At 36.7% G+C, this 12707-nt stretch overlaps 1 protein-coding gene across 1 annotated transcript in view; it reads right to left on the bottom strand.

Annotated features, from left to right (window-relative positions):
* LOC127655498 (low-density lipoprotein receptor class A domain-containing protein 4-like) overlaps positions 1 to 11259 on the bottom strand; it is a 91950-nt gene extending 80691 nt beyond the window's left edge. Inside the window, exon 1 of the mRNA XM_052143354.1 lies at positions 11116 to 11259. The gene's annotated coding sequence lies outside the window, so the exon portion shown is untranslated. The remainder of the gene's footprint in view (positions 1 to 11115) is intronic.
* Positions 11260 to 12707: the final 1448 nt, after the last annotated feature.

Genomic DNA, 12707 nt, shown 5'->3' with positions numbered 1-12707 from the left:
GTACCTCTGTACAGACACTGGTAAGTTTAGAATAGATACCACAGAATAAATTTATGACAGCATGTCTGTCTTCACAGTGTCAGGTTGGGTGTTGTTTTGACAGCCTCTCCACTCCACCAATACTGCAGTATCTGCCCTCCCTCTGCAGCTCTCTATTTCTCCAACACTCTCTTACAACCCTGTCATCATCGTTATACATTTTAAGGTCTTGGTTGCCCCTAGCAGTAATTTGAGTGACAGCACCTAATCCCACCTCTTATATAATTTGCCCCACCTGTGTTATTGAACAGTTTATTTAGCTTAACATTCAATATTAAATGGCCAAAAAGGCTAAATCTGGTATGTATTCAAGTATGTTTTGTGCAATATGTTCGAGAATTCAGTTGCCTTAGCAACAGCGAATGAGATGACTTGCTTTCTGCACCCAAAAAGAAAAGTGATTACCCTTTAATTTAATGCACTAAATCTGAAAACATTAATGGGTTTATTCATCAGGTCAGGCCTTACATTGGCAACTGTATACTATGTTATTTTACCACAGAGTTGTTACAATACAAAAAGGTAGAGGGCAAAATTATTCCAATTTGGATATGGAATGTAGATATAGCCTAGACGTCTTCAAAAGAACTGTATTTTTCAGAAAGTGTAAGAAAGACACACAATTACAGACTCATCTCAAGCACAAGACTACAAATAGTCTTTAAAGCAAATGTCTAATCAGTTTTAGGATCTCTCCTCTCAGCCAATCAATCAACATTCTTCTGGGACTTCGCCTACAGCGTCTAGACAGCCTGACCTTTGCTGCTTCACTGCATTCTTCAGCAGTGCTCACCACAGAGATTAGTGAGGTCAAGTCTAGCACGAGCTCACACCAGACACTTGTTCTCCAGTGGTCTAACAGATGACATGATTTTTGACTGCTGAATAATTTGTAGGTAGAGGATTTCAATAAACTTTTAATTAGCTAAAGTATGTTTGGTAAGGTTTTAAAGTGATTGTTTCAGCAGTAATACATATGTTGGTTTAAATTACAATCCTCATACTTTACTGTAACGTTTTTGCATATACTGTATAATTTACAAGCAAAACAAAAAATCTGACAGATTTGAGTGGCATTGCTACACAGCTCGAGTAATAAAGTGGCTGGAGTAGCTCTGCAGCGAGTCAGCAATAGAACGGGGCATCAGTTTACTGATAAGAATGGGAAAAATATGATGCGCTGCTTGTGTCCGGTGTAGACAGGGTGTTAGTGTGAGGGGTTTGTCCAAATCCCCAAGGATGAGCAATAATAATTGTGATGCTACCACTAATGTTTGATTGATTGACACTAAGGTTGGTAAGAGGCACAGTATATCCTCAAAATGACATTGACATCAGCTCTGTCTGTTTCTGCTTGACTCAAACGATGGGTCACCTTTTTCAAAACCAGTGAGGAGTGATTTAGCCAAGTAGAAATGCTGTAAATAATTAGTCCTAAAAGTTTCTGTTTGCAATGTCCTCTAAAGAAGCTGCAGTGTAATAGAGAGAATTAAAGAGAAAGCGAATGAGTGGGGTGGGGGGGGGAGTGATTGGTGCAGAGTGCTGCAGTGTCCTGTATCAGAACACGTACATATACTGAAGCATCAATGACTGGAGGAGTTTCTCACTGGGTAAATCTCAACTCATATCTCAACCTAAACAAGGTTAAAAATACACACAAAGGGTTCTGCAGCAGTTTATGGTATCTGGATACGTACTGTACAGATGGGTTGTGCAAAACGACATATTTTTAAAACAGAGTTAGTAGGTTGCCTGACTGATTGGACAGGTTGTTTAGGTTGCGTTTACATAAGGCCGTGTCCACTCTAATACGTTTTCATTTGAAAAGCATCTTTTTCACTACATTTTGGCCTTCCGCCCACACAGAGATGGTGTTTTTGAAAATGCCCTCCCAAATTGATTAATTTGAAATCGCTGTCTTTGCATTGTAGTGTGGACAAAGTAAGCAGATATATCTGAAAACGATGTGTTTGTTGTCATGTGACACAGTAATATGATTAATTTAACTCAAAACAATCAAGGTGGTGGTCTATGTTGTAGTGCCTTTGCTGTGCTTTCTATTAACTTTGATAGCATTGTTAAAGATAAATGTTACTTTGTACAACCGTAACATTGCATTTATTCAAAGGTGACGGGAAGTATACTCGGAATTGCTGTCCGGCTACAGAACATGAGGACAACTAAGTTTCAGACTGCACATGGAATGCTGATTTTTCGTATGCACAGAAAGGGTATTTAAGAGTTTTTATACATTTCAGTGTGGACGAGCAACTTTAAAAAGCGCTTGAAAAGGTTGTGGATGGAGAGTTTCAAAAACGCTGTTTTCCAATGTATCCGGATTAATGTGGACGTAGCCTAGAAGGCATTTCTGCATTTAAAAAACAGCTAGTCGACAGCTCAACAGAATGGAACAAAATGCAAGGGTCTGGAGACATGTTTTTTTTTAAGTTTGACATGGTATCTTTAAATACAATGCTCTTGGCAGAATATTAAAAACAGTGCAAGATACAATGCGATAGCCAAATACATCTATCTAAATGTGTACGGCTGTAGCAGTGGTGCTTTAACAAAAGGATAGTTCACCCCCCAAACTAACAGATTAACTACAGCAAAAAAATATCAAAACTAATATATATTATATATATATATAATATGAAAATAATCTTTGTAAACGATTTGACCAATCGGCTATTCAGCTGTTGAGTCCAAAAATAATAATAATAAAAAAAAGTAACAGGTTAATTTACTGGAAGACTAATGCCAGTTCAAGAAGTTTAGCTCTATAATGACTGTATGAACTGAATACTAGTGAATATCTCCCTCTTTGCCATACCAGGACAACATTTCCCCTCCTGTCTCAGCATGTCTCCATCTGTCTCCCAACACATTATGCCAACCAGGGACCCCAGCCCTATCAGACAATCATTGCCATATGCCTCAGTTCCAGGGGCAGAACTAGATTTTTTTTTTTTTTTATGGCCTGGCAAGGGGGTGGCACGCAGAATATGAGAGGCCGCAACACTAAAGTGCCCATGCATAGTTCTTATGGATAAATGTACCAAACTTCATTGCAGCAAGTACTAGTTTATTAATTGGAGTCACTGTAAAATTATAAATGTCCATGAATCTGTGATACAACTCCATTTCCACAGGAACCACATAGTAACCATTTTGATACTGATTTTCCAACATTAATAAAAAATTTAAAAAAAGAGCACTAAGACATTGTCTATTAAACAACATCAATAAATTGTAAATGCTCCTATGATTCATAGAACAGGCAATCTGGTCTAAACGTCACCACCTTTGTTAAGTGTACCCATGGATGGAAAATGCATGCATATCCCATGTTATTCTGCTAAAGTTAGGTCTAAAAAATAAACTGTACAGAAAATTGTACTGTGGGTGGCAGTGCTGCGAAACACATGAAATTAATATTTTTGAATAATTAAAAATTATGCACAATAAAAGATTCTTTTAAATTACCGTTTTGATCAACAGTCATATTTGATGACTGATTCAAGCACCCAAATAAATATTTCACATAATATTATAATTTCATTTCAACATCTGTAACGATCAGTCTTGGGATTTTGTTAATCAGTAGATGAATACATAGATCAGCACTCTGATTAAGAACATGACTGATTTATCTAGTGGTAGCTCTTTGCCTTTAGTTATTAGAGGTTTTGGATTCTAATTCGGAAATTACTTTTTATTTGAATAAAACAAGATTACATCTGTATGTCAGTGGATGGGTGTAATGTGGGGAGACGAGAGCAGCGGAAACACAGACTATTTATTGACAGTTCTGTATAAGAAAGAACAGCAAACTCCGAAATTCAGACAGTGACAAACAAACTCTTCGCTCCAGCAGCGGGAACCCAGAATGCACCTGAGCGCACGTGAACAAGATGACTGTTCACGAACAACCCTCTCCCATCACACAACCCAGCCATGAAACACTCAGGTTATATAGGGAGGAAACACACTGCACACCAATGCTCCATCAACAATAAGCTCACCTGGTTACCCCACACCTGAAAGCAATTAAGAAAGAGGGAGAGAAAGAGAAAGACAACACAGAAACGCACACTACATACACACAATACGTTCAAGAATGCCATCACAATGGCGGACACTGTAAAGTGTGCGAGCTGCGGCAAAACTGCCGACATTAAACGACACTGATAACAGCCAAAACGAACACTTATCATTAGAGCCCGACCGATATGGGATATTTGAGACCGATACCGATTTTAGAGGGGGGAAATCCAACAATGACCTATATGATGGCCGATATAGTTAATCTTTGAGCTGGAATGAAAACAGAACTTTTCTATGTGGATTGTGCACTGACATGACAATGCAAAGGTACTCAGAAGGCTAGTTTCTTAAACAAATAGTTTTATCAAAGAATATTTGTCATAATTATTATACATTGTCAACAAATTCTAGAAATAAACAGTGAGAAAATAAAGAATAAATAAAAATACAATTAATAGCTTAAAAAAAACATCAGTACTGTATGTTCAGTATTAGTCAGTTGCTGACCATTTAAATAAATAAATAAAAATAAAATAAACAGCTAAATAAACATCAGTATTGTTTAGTATCAGTCAAATGCTGACCATTAAAATAAAGAATAAAAATAAAATAAATAGGTAAATAAACATCAGTACTGTTTAGTATCAGTCAAATGTTGACCATTAAATAAATTATAAATAAAAATAAAATAAATAGCTGTCTACTAAAATGCTGAATATTTTAATAGTGCCAGTCAATTATTGGCAGGTTGTAAATCAAGAAGCATTTACACCTGCCGAGTCAAGAGAGCGGCAGCGGTGTTACACCGTATTCTTCTATACAAGTTCAGGGGAAACTTTCAACGGTGGAAAGACTTTTAAATATTACATTTTATAAATGCAATGACTGGAATTGTTCGGTTGAAGGGGGTAACAAACTGTGAATCCTTAACAAAACAGTTTGGTAAATACGTTTACACACTAGCTTCCACTCAGCTGACAAGCAAAGAAAGTAGCTACGTGGTTAGCGATAAGCTCATTTTCATGGAAAGTAAAAGATGGACCAGCATGGCATCTCACCAAATAGGTAACAGCGTAGCGTGAAACAGACACAATCCACCACCGCACCATTATCTGAATAAACATGAATAAACCCTTACACAATGTCAAAATCAATGATAATATACATACATTTATTTTTAATATATTTGGATACTTATGCTGGGGTGGCAGATGGGGTGGCAATGCTTTATCTTAGGGTGGCATTTGCCACCCCATGCCACCATGGTAGATCCGCCCCTGCTCTGTTCTGAGATTATCAACAGGGATTAGCCTCAAGACTGAGAGAAACTATCCATTTCAATCTGATCCCAAACTGTGGAACCATCATCAAAACTGTTCACATGCTCCTAAAACATAGATGTCTACAGCACTGGTTTATGCAGAATAAGCACTGTGTTTCAGTGTTTGTTTCATAATGAGAGTAAGCAGTGAACTCATAGGTGGTATGACCTTTTTCATGGACCGACCCATAAGTGTCTGGCTGTGATCACTGCCTCCAAGTCTCTCTTTTTGGCTGTGCTGTATCTTCTCCTGTCTAAGTATGCTCTGAGGGGGTGCAAGTAATTTTAAGATTCTCCTGGGGGTCTTAGCTGAAGCATCCCATCTTACACAGCTCTGAGCCCAGTTCTGCAGTGTTTTGGATAATGACAGACAGCGGGGTTTGGAGAAGGACAGCTGATCCCAGTTCAGCATGTGTGCGGCTCCTACCCAAAGCCCTTATGCCACCTGACGTTTCAGTGCCAGAGGCCAGATGATGTGGCTCGCAGCAAGACAGGAAGCTTGCCGTACGATGACTCTGCGTCAGACAGACGGCTCTCAGCAAGACAGGAAGCTTTCTTCCCACAAGCAGTGAGTGTTCCGGTCTGCAGTGGGCTGCTGTCCCAGCTCCCAGCCTCAAATCACTCACACCCCAACAGGAGAGTGCTCAATTTACTGTGCTTTACCACTGAAACATATTCAAACACAATTTAACCACTTAGCTACAAAAAATTTATAAAATACAGAGCACAGACCAGTAATGGGCCGATATATATATATATATATATCTAATACAAATTATCGATATCGTCCGATAAACTTGCTTGCTTGCTTGGCTGACTAACTGAAATGGTCAGTTTTAAAATCTACCAACACGTTTACCACAGAAAAAAGGATATTTTAAATCTTTTCCAGTTTTCCAATGTTTCTGAGTAAATACCCTGCTGAAGAAAATAATAATTTTTAACCTGTCTAAACTGGTTTTCTGGTCTTAGCTGGTCTCCAAGCCTGGCCAGTAGAAAAGTGCCCAAAACCCCTTTAAAACCAGCCAGTAGTCCAGCCTGATAATGATGGAAGACCAAGATCAGCAAACCAGTTTAGGCATGATTTTGTTTTATTCAGCTGGGTACTGCAAGACAAGTGTTTATTTAATTTCCATAATGTTTATTTCATTATTAAATATGCCAATTGTTCGCTCTGTCAATTGGTATCAGCCATTGAAAAACTAATATCAGCTAACTAATATTACAGACTTACCAAAATGTACAAAACTCAACTTGGAACAAATCAAGTTAAAAAAAATGAAACATCTTTGAGATCTTCCAGAACAGAGACTAGAGAGACCCAAATTTAGCACTGAAACAAACTTTCAACAAACTACAAGACTGAATTCCAACCCATTTAAACAACCAGGCGCTACAAGCGAGTGGAATTTTCTCCAAATCAGATGAAGTTTAAGTTAATGCTCTATCACGTTTTAAATCAACAAAACCTATCTCCCTTTCCTACTTTACACCTAAAGCAAATAAGTGAAGAAAAATGCAATTGCTGAAGGAACCACGTCATTTTGTGGTGCTTCTAGGACACTTTCGGCTCTTCAGGACTCATGTATCGATTCTTTGAAATGAAGTGCAATGCTATATTAGCTGAGCTACCATGCGTATTATAACAAGCATGTGTTTATGAAAGTGATTTGTGTGAAAGCAAATAAAAGTAATTGTTGTTGTAGCGCCTCTAGCATTCTTTCATCAGGAAAATGCAGCGATACATACATCGAGTCAGATTAAAAATAATTTAGTAAAAAGTAGGTACAATAACAATGAGATCAATTGTATTTAAAAATAGTATAAGTGTGCACGCAAAAAGTTGTTAAATATTTTGCTTTAAATGGTCCAGAATGAGTCGGAGTTATTCAAACAGTCTGTAGATAACAGAGTGCACTTTGTGCAGATAGACAGACAGGTCTGCTGACAAACCGTAAGTCCCGTTAAGTTTCTCTCACTCTTTGTACCGATTTATCATTCTTCAGCCCTTGAGCTCCACACGCTTCTACGTCTCAATGTTACACTTGGCCTGATGCCACTGCAGATCCATCAGCCAACACTCTGACACACCTCGTTGTCTCCCTAGAGCAGATGACATCACAGCTGGGACACAAGCTCATCTTTCAGGAGTGGAAAGTGTCCTTCTATGTGTGTCGATAAACGCCATTCAGGTGTAACGCTGAGGAACGGATCACATTCATAAATACAGAATGAACATGAGGCAAATACCATTCCAGACAAGCATGATATAGTTATGGACACAGAGCAAGAAAGAGTCAATGAGTAAATGCAAGAGAAAAGATAAGTGAAATAAGTGATGTCTTTAAAGGGATAGTTACCACAATAATGACAATCTGTCGTTTTTTACATATACATGTGGTTTCAAATCCACACCCATAAAATCTTCCTTAAAACATGTTCAAGGATTTCAAGGCTACTCTTTTTTTTATAATTAAAGTAAATGAATATGACCAAGAAACCACTATAAAAGTGTCATAAATGTGGGATGTCTCCAGCAATTAATTCCACGATTCCCATCAAGTCAGTGAGTTTAACTTGAGAAACGACTCAGTCTGACTTAATGATTTAACGTCTGTTCACGCAAAATCTGTAACGATTTTGCGAGACACACCTCTGACAGAAGGTCTATTCATATGGAGACTGTAAAAATATTAAATGAAAAAAAAATATCCCCCTCAACAGTAGATGGCGCTGTTTTCATATCAGTCTACTGTCCGAACCCTTCAGCGGTTACAGGTTAATATAATAAAAGCTGTTAAAGCATTTATTTACCTAATTCGGCATAACTGTTTAATTCTTTCCATGGTGTTGATGCATTTTGAGGAGTATATCATTTGTATTTTTTATGCAAGTGAGATGTGTAAAGAGCACTGTTGCATAAATATATATCCTATTTATATTTGCACATGTATTTATCAATGAATATCTTTCAAATGGACTCTTGTACATAATGTACATTAAGAATAACAGTGTAGTATAAATAGGATGCATATATTAAAAATAATATAAAATACTGGCTCATTGCCTTTTCTTTATTTAAATTATTGCAATAGTTTGTTATATTATTCTGGAAATAAAAATAGCAGTGTGGTTCTGCAATTTGTTTGCCAAAACATTGCATGTAACAAATCTTAAGAAAACAAAACGGAACACTCTCCGTAAAAAAACCTTCTGACTGAGTCGCAGACATCAGCAGAGAAAGAAAATGTACATGGTTCTGCCTCCATTTGAAATTGTTGGCTGCCGCCCAAGCTAAACTTTATGATAAGCTTGCATTAGGCACTTTATACGCACTTAATCTGCTTCTATTCTGCAACGCGATATTTAAGCCTGGTCGAATTGAGCCTGGTTTTCATACGAGTGTGGCACAAACCATCACAGAACCACTCACGTCAATGATCTGCTTTACTCTACTGTATCTCTGGAGCGTGCCCATGTCAACTGGACTTCCCTCGACACTGCGGCGCAGACCATAAAACTGATGCGACCCATCTGCATTATAGTGAGAATTTGTTTGTTTGAAGCGCTATGGATGAAGTCAAATCTCTCAAACAGTAGACTGTGCATGTGCTAAAATAAACGCTTATCAAATTACACATAATCCCCCTTACTAACGTTTATCAAGATTTTACAGTAGTAACCGTAACTGCGATATTTTGACAAACAAGTTATAGTTTCATATTAAATAATCTATTAGACATAATTTTTATTACAACAATCATAGCTAAAGTTTCTAAATATGTTTAGCCTACTATTTTTTCATTACAAACACTATAATTTATTATTATTATTATTTTTAGAAAGTCTACCTAAATCGATGTGGTCAATGCAGTCTATGGTCAAACCTCTGCTTATACGTCATTGCACTGCAAATATAAGGGAAAGTACTTCATGTAAAGGGCTTGATACACGCCCTTATATTCAAAACCATGAACAAAACTATGCAAGATAAAAGAAATTGTGACCCAGCCTTCAACCACTTGATGTCCAATGTAAAATCTGGGTTCTGAAGCAAAACCAGTTGAGAATAACTGCCTTAAACAATGTCTATTCCTCACACAAAGCTATTGTATAGCCACAGAAAACGTGGGTTATAGTCATACAGACTATAAACCGTAAGTCCCGTTAAGTTTTCATATCAGTCTACTGATATCAGTCTACTGATGTGAGGCTTGACAGCTGAAGTACTCATTCACTTCATATTATATGGAAAAGTGTGGCCAGGACATTCTTCAAAAAAGTAACTTTCCACATAAAAACATAAAAAAAAAAGGTAATATTGGTCTGCAAAGACATGAGGGTGAGTAAATAACTACAGAACTAAACATTTTTGTTGAACTAAAAAGCACCCTTGTGCAGCTCTGATGCACTCTATCTGGCCACGCATGATACAATTATGTTTGTCTCTCTCTCTCAACTGGGCCAGAACCTGCAGCGCACAGGAAAGGACAAGAGAGCAGAATCTAAAACTGGGCCGAACACTAGTCACGACAGCCACTGGCAGCACACTCAGTCCAAGTCTGGATAGGGTCAGCTGACAGCCCCCCTCCCCCCTCTGTCTCACAAGTATAAAATATGAATAACCAATTAATAAAGCCTGAATAAAATGACATGAAATGCTTTCGACATCACTGCTATTATCAAGAATCCTCACAGTGCGAGTTAACGATTGTAAACTGGCCAAAACAACATATGACGTCCATATCTTATTCTTTTACACACATTTAGGCAATTTTTCGTCTATCCAGAACGCTAAAGCGACATCATTACATCTCAAAGCCGTAAATTAGGCTAATAAACAAAATGATATATAAACACTGTACATAGGCTACGACACGATATTAGCTAGTCACACAATCTGCCAGAAAACTGCAGAAATGACTACATGACCATCAAATTTGAATTACTTCATTAAAAACCTGAAAAAGAATCGTGGTGATACGGAAATACACCATAGTTCTTAAGTACACAAATAACCTACTTAATTTAATGGGGAATCCTAAAATAACAATGTTGAAATATATATATATATATATATATATATATATATATATATATATATATATATATATATATATATATATATATATATAAAATAATCCTTTTATTATTAAAAGATACATGTGATAAACTTTGATTATAAAATATGATTATTATAAAAGTCAATATGATACATATTATCCTAAAATATTATCAAAACTAAAAATAATGAATACATAATTATAGCATTATTTGATAATCAGCATATAACGCAAAATATAGATGACAGCTCACGCTTTGGCCCAAAAGGAGCCAGATTATGTCTAGATGAAGAACTGGGTTACATTCTGTGTCCAGTTAAAACAACCGGCTGCGGTCTCCGTTAACTCACGAACTCTTATCCCTAATATTCCTTCTGTTAAAGGATCATCTGATACATCCAAGGGTATAAATTGATCACTCAACATTCGCAAACTTGAACCTGCGCAATGGCCCGATCACTGGATTTTAGTTGTCAAGCTGGATGTGAAGTCAGAGGGTCCCAACAACTTTTCCTGCCCCAGTCTAAGCCCGCTGCGCTCCATATCTCTCTATCCGCGGGCACTGGCACAGTTGGCATCATCACGCACCTTTTGATGCCACCTTCACAAAACCACACAGATATGAGGAGAATATCAGCTCCTTACCTCTCAAAAGAGGAATCAGGAAATAGCACTGCGGATCCGCGGAGAGCAGAAGCTTGAGCCGTGTCGGCTGGTGATCCGGCGGAGATGACCTGGATTTCACCGCCAGACTCGACAGTGTAAAAATAATCAGGCGCACAGAGACGAATGAAGCCAGCCACACTTAGACAGTGACTAATGGTGGACAGAGGAAGAGTTTTCAAAATAAAAGACTGAAATAATGACGGACGAAAAGCGAGTCTTTAAAATAAGAGTCCCAGACTATGGATGTGAGAAATTATTTCAAACAACATTTTGATCATTCATTTCTAATATGTTCTCTGATCATATTAATATAGAGACAACATTTGTTATTTTCACTTGTCACACCACATTGGCCATTTGATATTAACGAGAGATGGCAAAAATGGTGAAAAAAAAAGTATTTGAACTTTAAACTTTGTTCCATTTCTTAAAATACTCACTGTTTTAAAAGTATAGGCACAAGATATAAACAATATGTGCATTAACATGATTTTAGTCTGATAAAATCGCTCACATTTTCTGTGTAATGTTTTAGCTAATTTTTAAACGTTGTTGCCATAACGACATAACCCTAAAACTACTGTAAGAAAGATGGGTTTAATAACTTCAAAGATCAAATAGCACAAGTTTTATCAGAATAATTAATGTACCCAAGTGGTTTTATAAAATTATAAGCTTAATACTTATATCTTTATTCTCTCCAAAAATTGGCCCCATTCACTTCAATTGTAAGTGCCTCTTATTAAAGAAGAACGAGTTGAAATGTATTTTTGTGGTACTCAACATTACTGTTCAAATGCTGTCGATTGAGTTTAACTTGTATTGAACCTAGAATATTAATTTAATTATTGTTTTACTCTAGTAAAAATAAAATGCATAACAAAATGAAGCCTCTTTTTCATCAATATAAAGGTTAGAATAAGCACAATAAACTATTTTCAATCCTTTGCTAATATTTTTTATATATAGTTTACGTCAGAATACTTCCATAATGTCATCCCTCTCAATTTGAGCTCATTTGACAGCATTTGTAGCATAATATTGATTATCACAGAAAATATTTTCAACTCGTCCCTCGTTTATTAAAAAAATACAATGAAACATGGCAGTTGCAGTAAGTCACTTACATTGAAAGTGAATGGGGCCAGTCCATAAACATTAAAATACGCAGTGTTTAAAAAGTATAGCCTCAATACATTAACAATATACATCATAACATGGTTTTAGTCAGATAACACCTTTGTTCTAAATTATTTTAGTGTGTTAAAATCACTTGCAAAGTTTATCAGCATTACATCGTCATGGCAACAAAGTTGTAATGTATAATGTTTATGTACTACGGGTTTGTGTTGGCCATGACAGCTGTTGCAGTGCTCCCTGTTCTTCTATTCTAATCTTTTCTATTTGCAAAAGTAATGTTTGGGAGTCTAAAACTGATATTTCCTATTGACTTACTAAAGCTGAAGATATAAATTACCATCTTAAGACAAATGCTTTTGTGAAAGATCTTATGTGCCTAAGAAGTTTGCACAGTACTATATATAGATATATAAATCTGTCTATTTGAGGCA

This window comes from Xyrauchen texanus, chromosome 15 (assembly GCF_025860055.1).
Source record: "Xyrauchen texanus isolate HMW12.3.18 chromosome 15, RBS_HiC_50CHRs, whole genome shotgun sequence".
In the NCBI taxonomy this organism is placed as follows: Eukaryota; Metazoa; Chordata; class Actinopteri; order Cypriniformes; family Catostomidae; genus Xyrauchen; species Xyrauchen texanus.
This window is presented reverse-complemented; position numbering and strand designations above follow the sequence as displayed.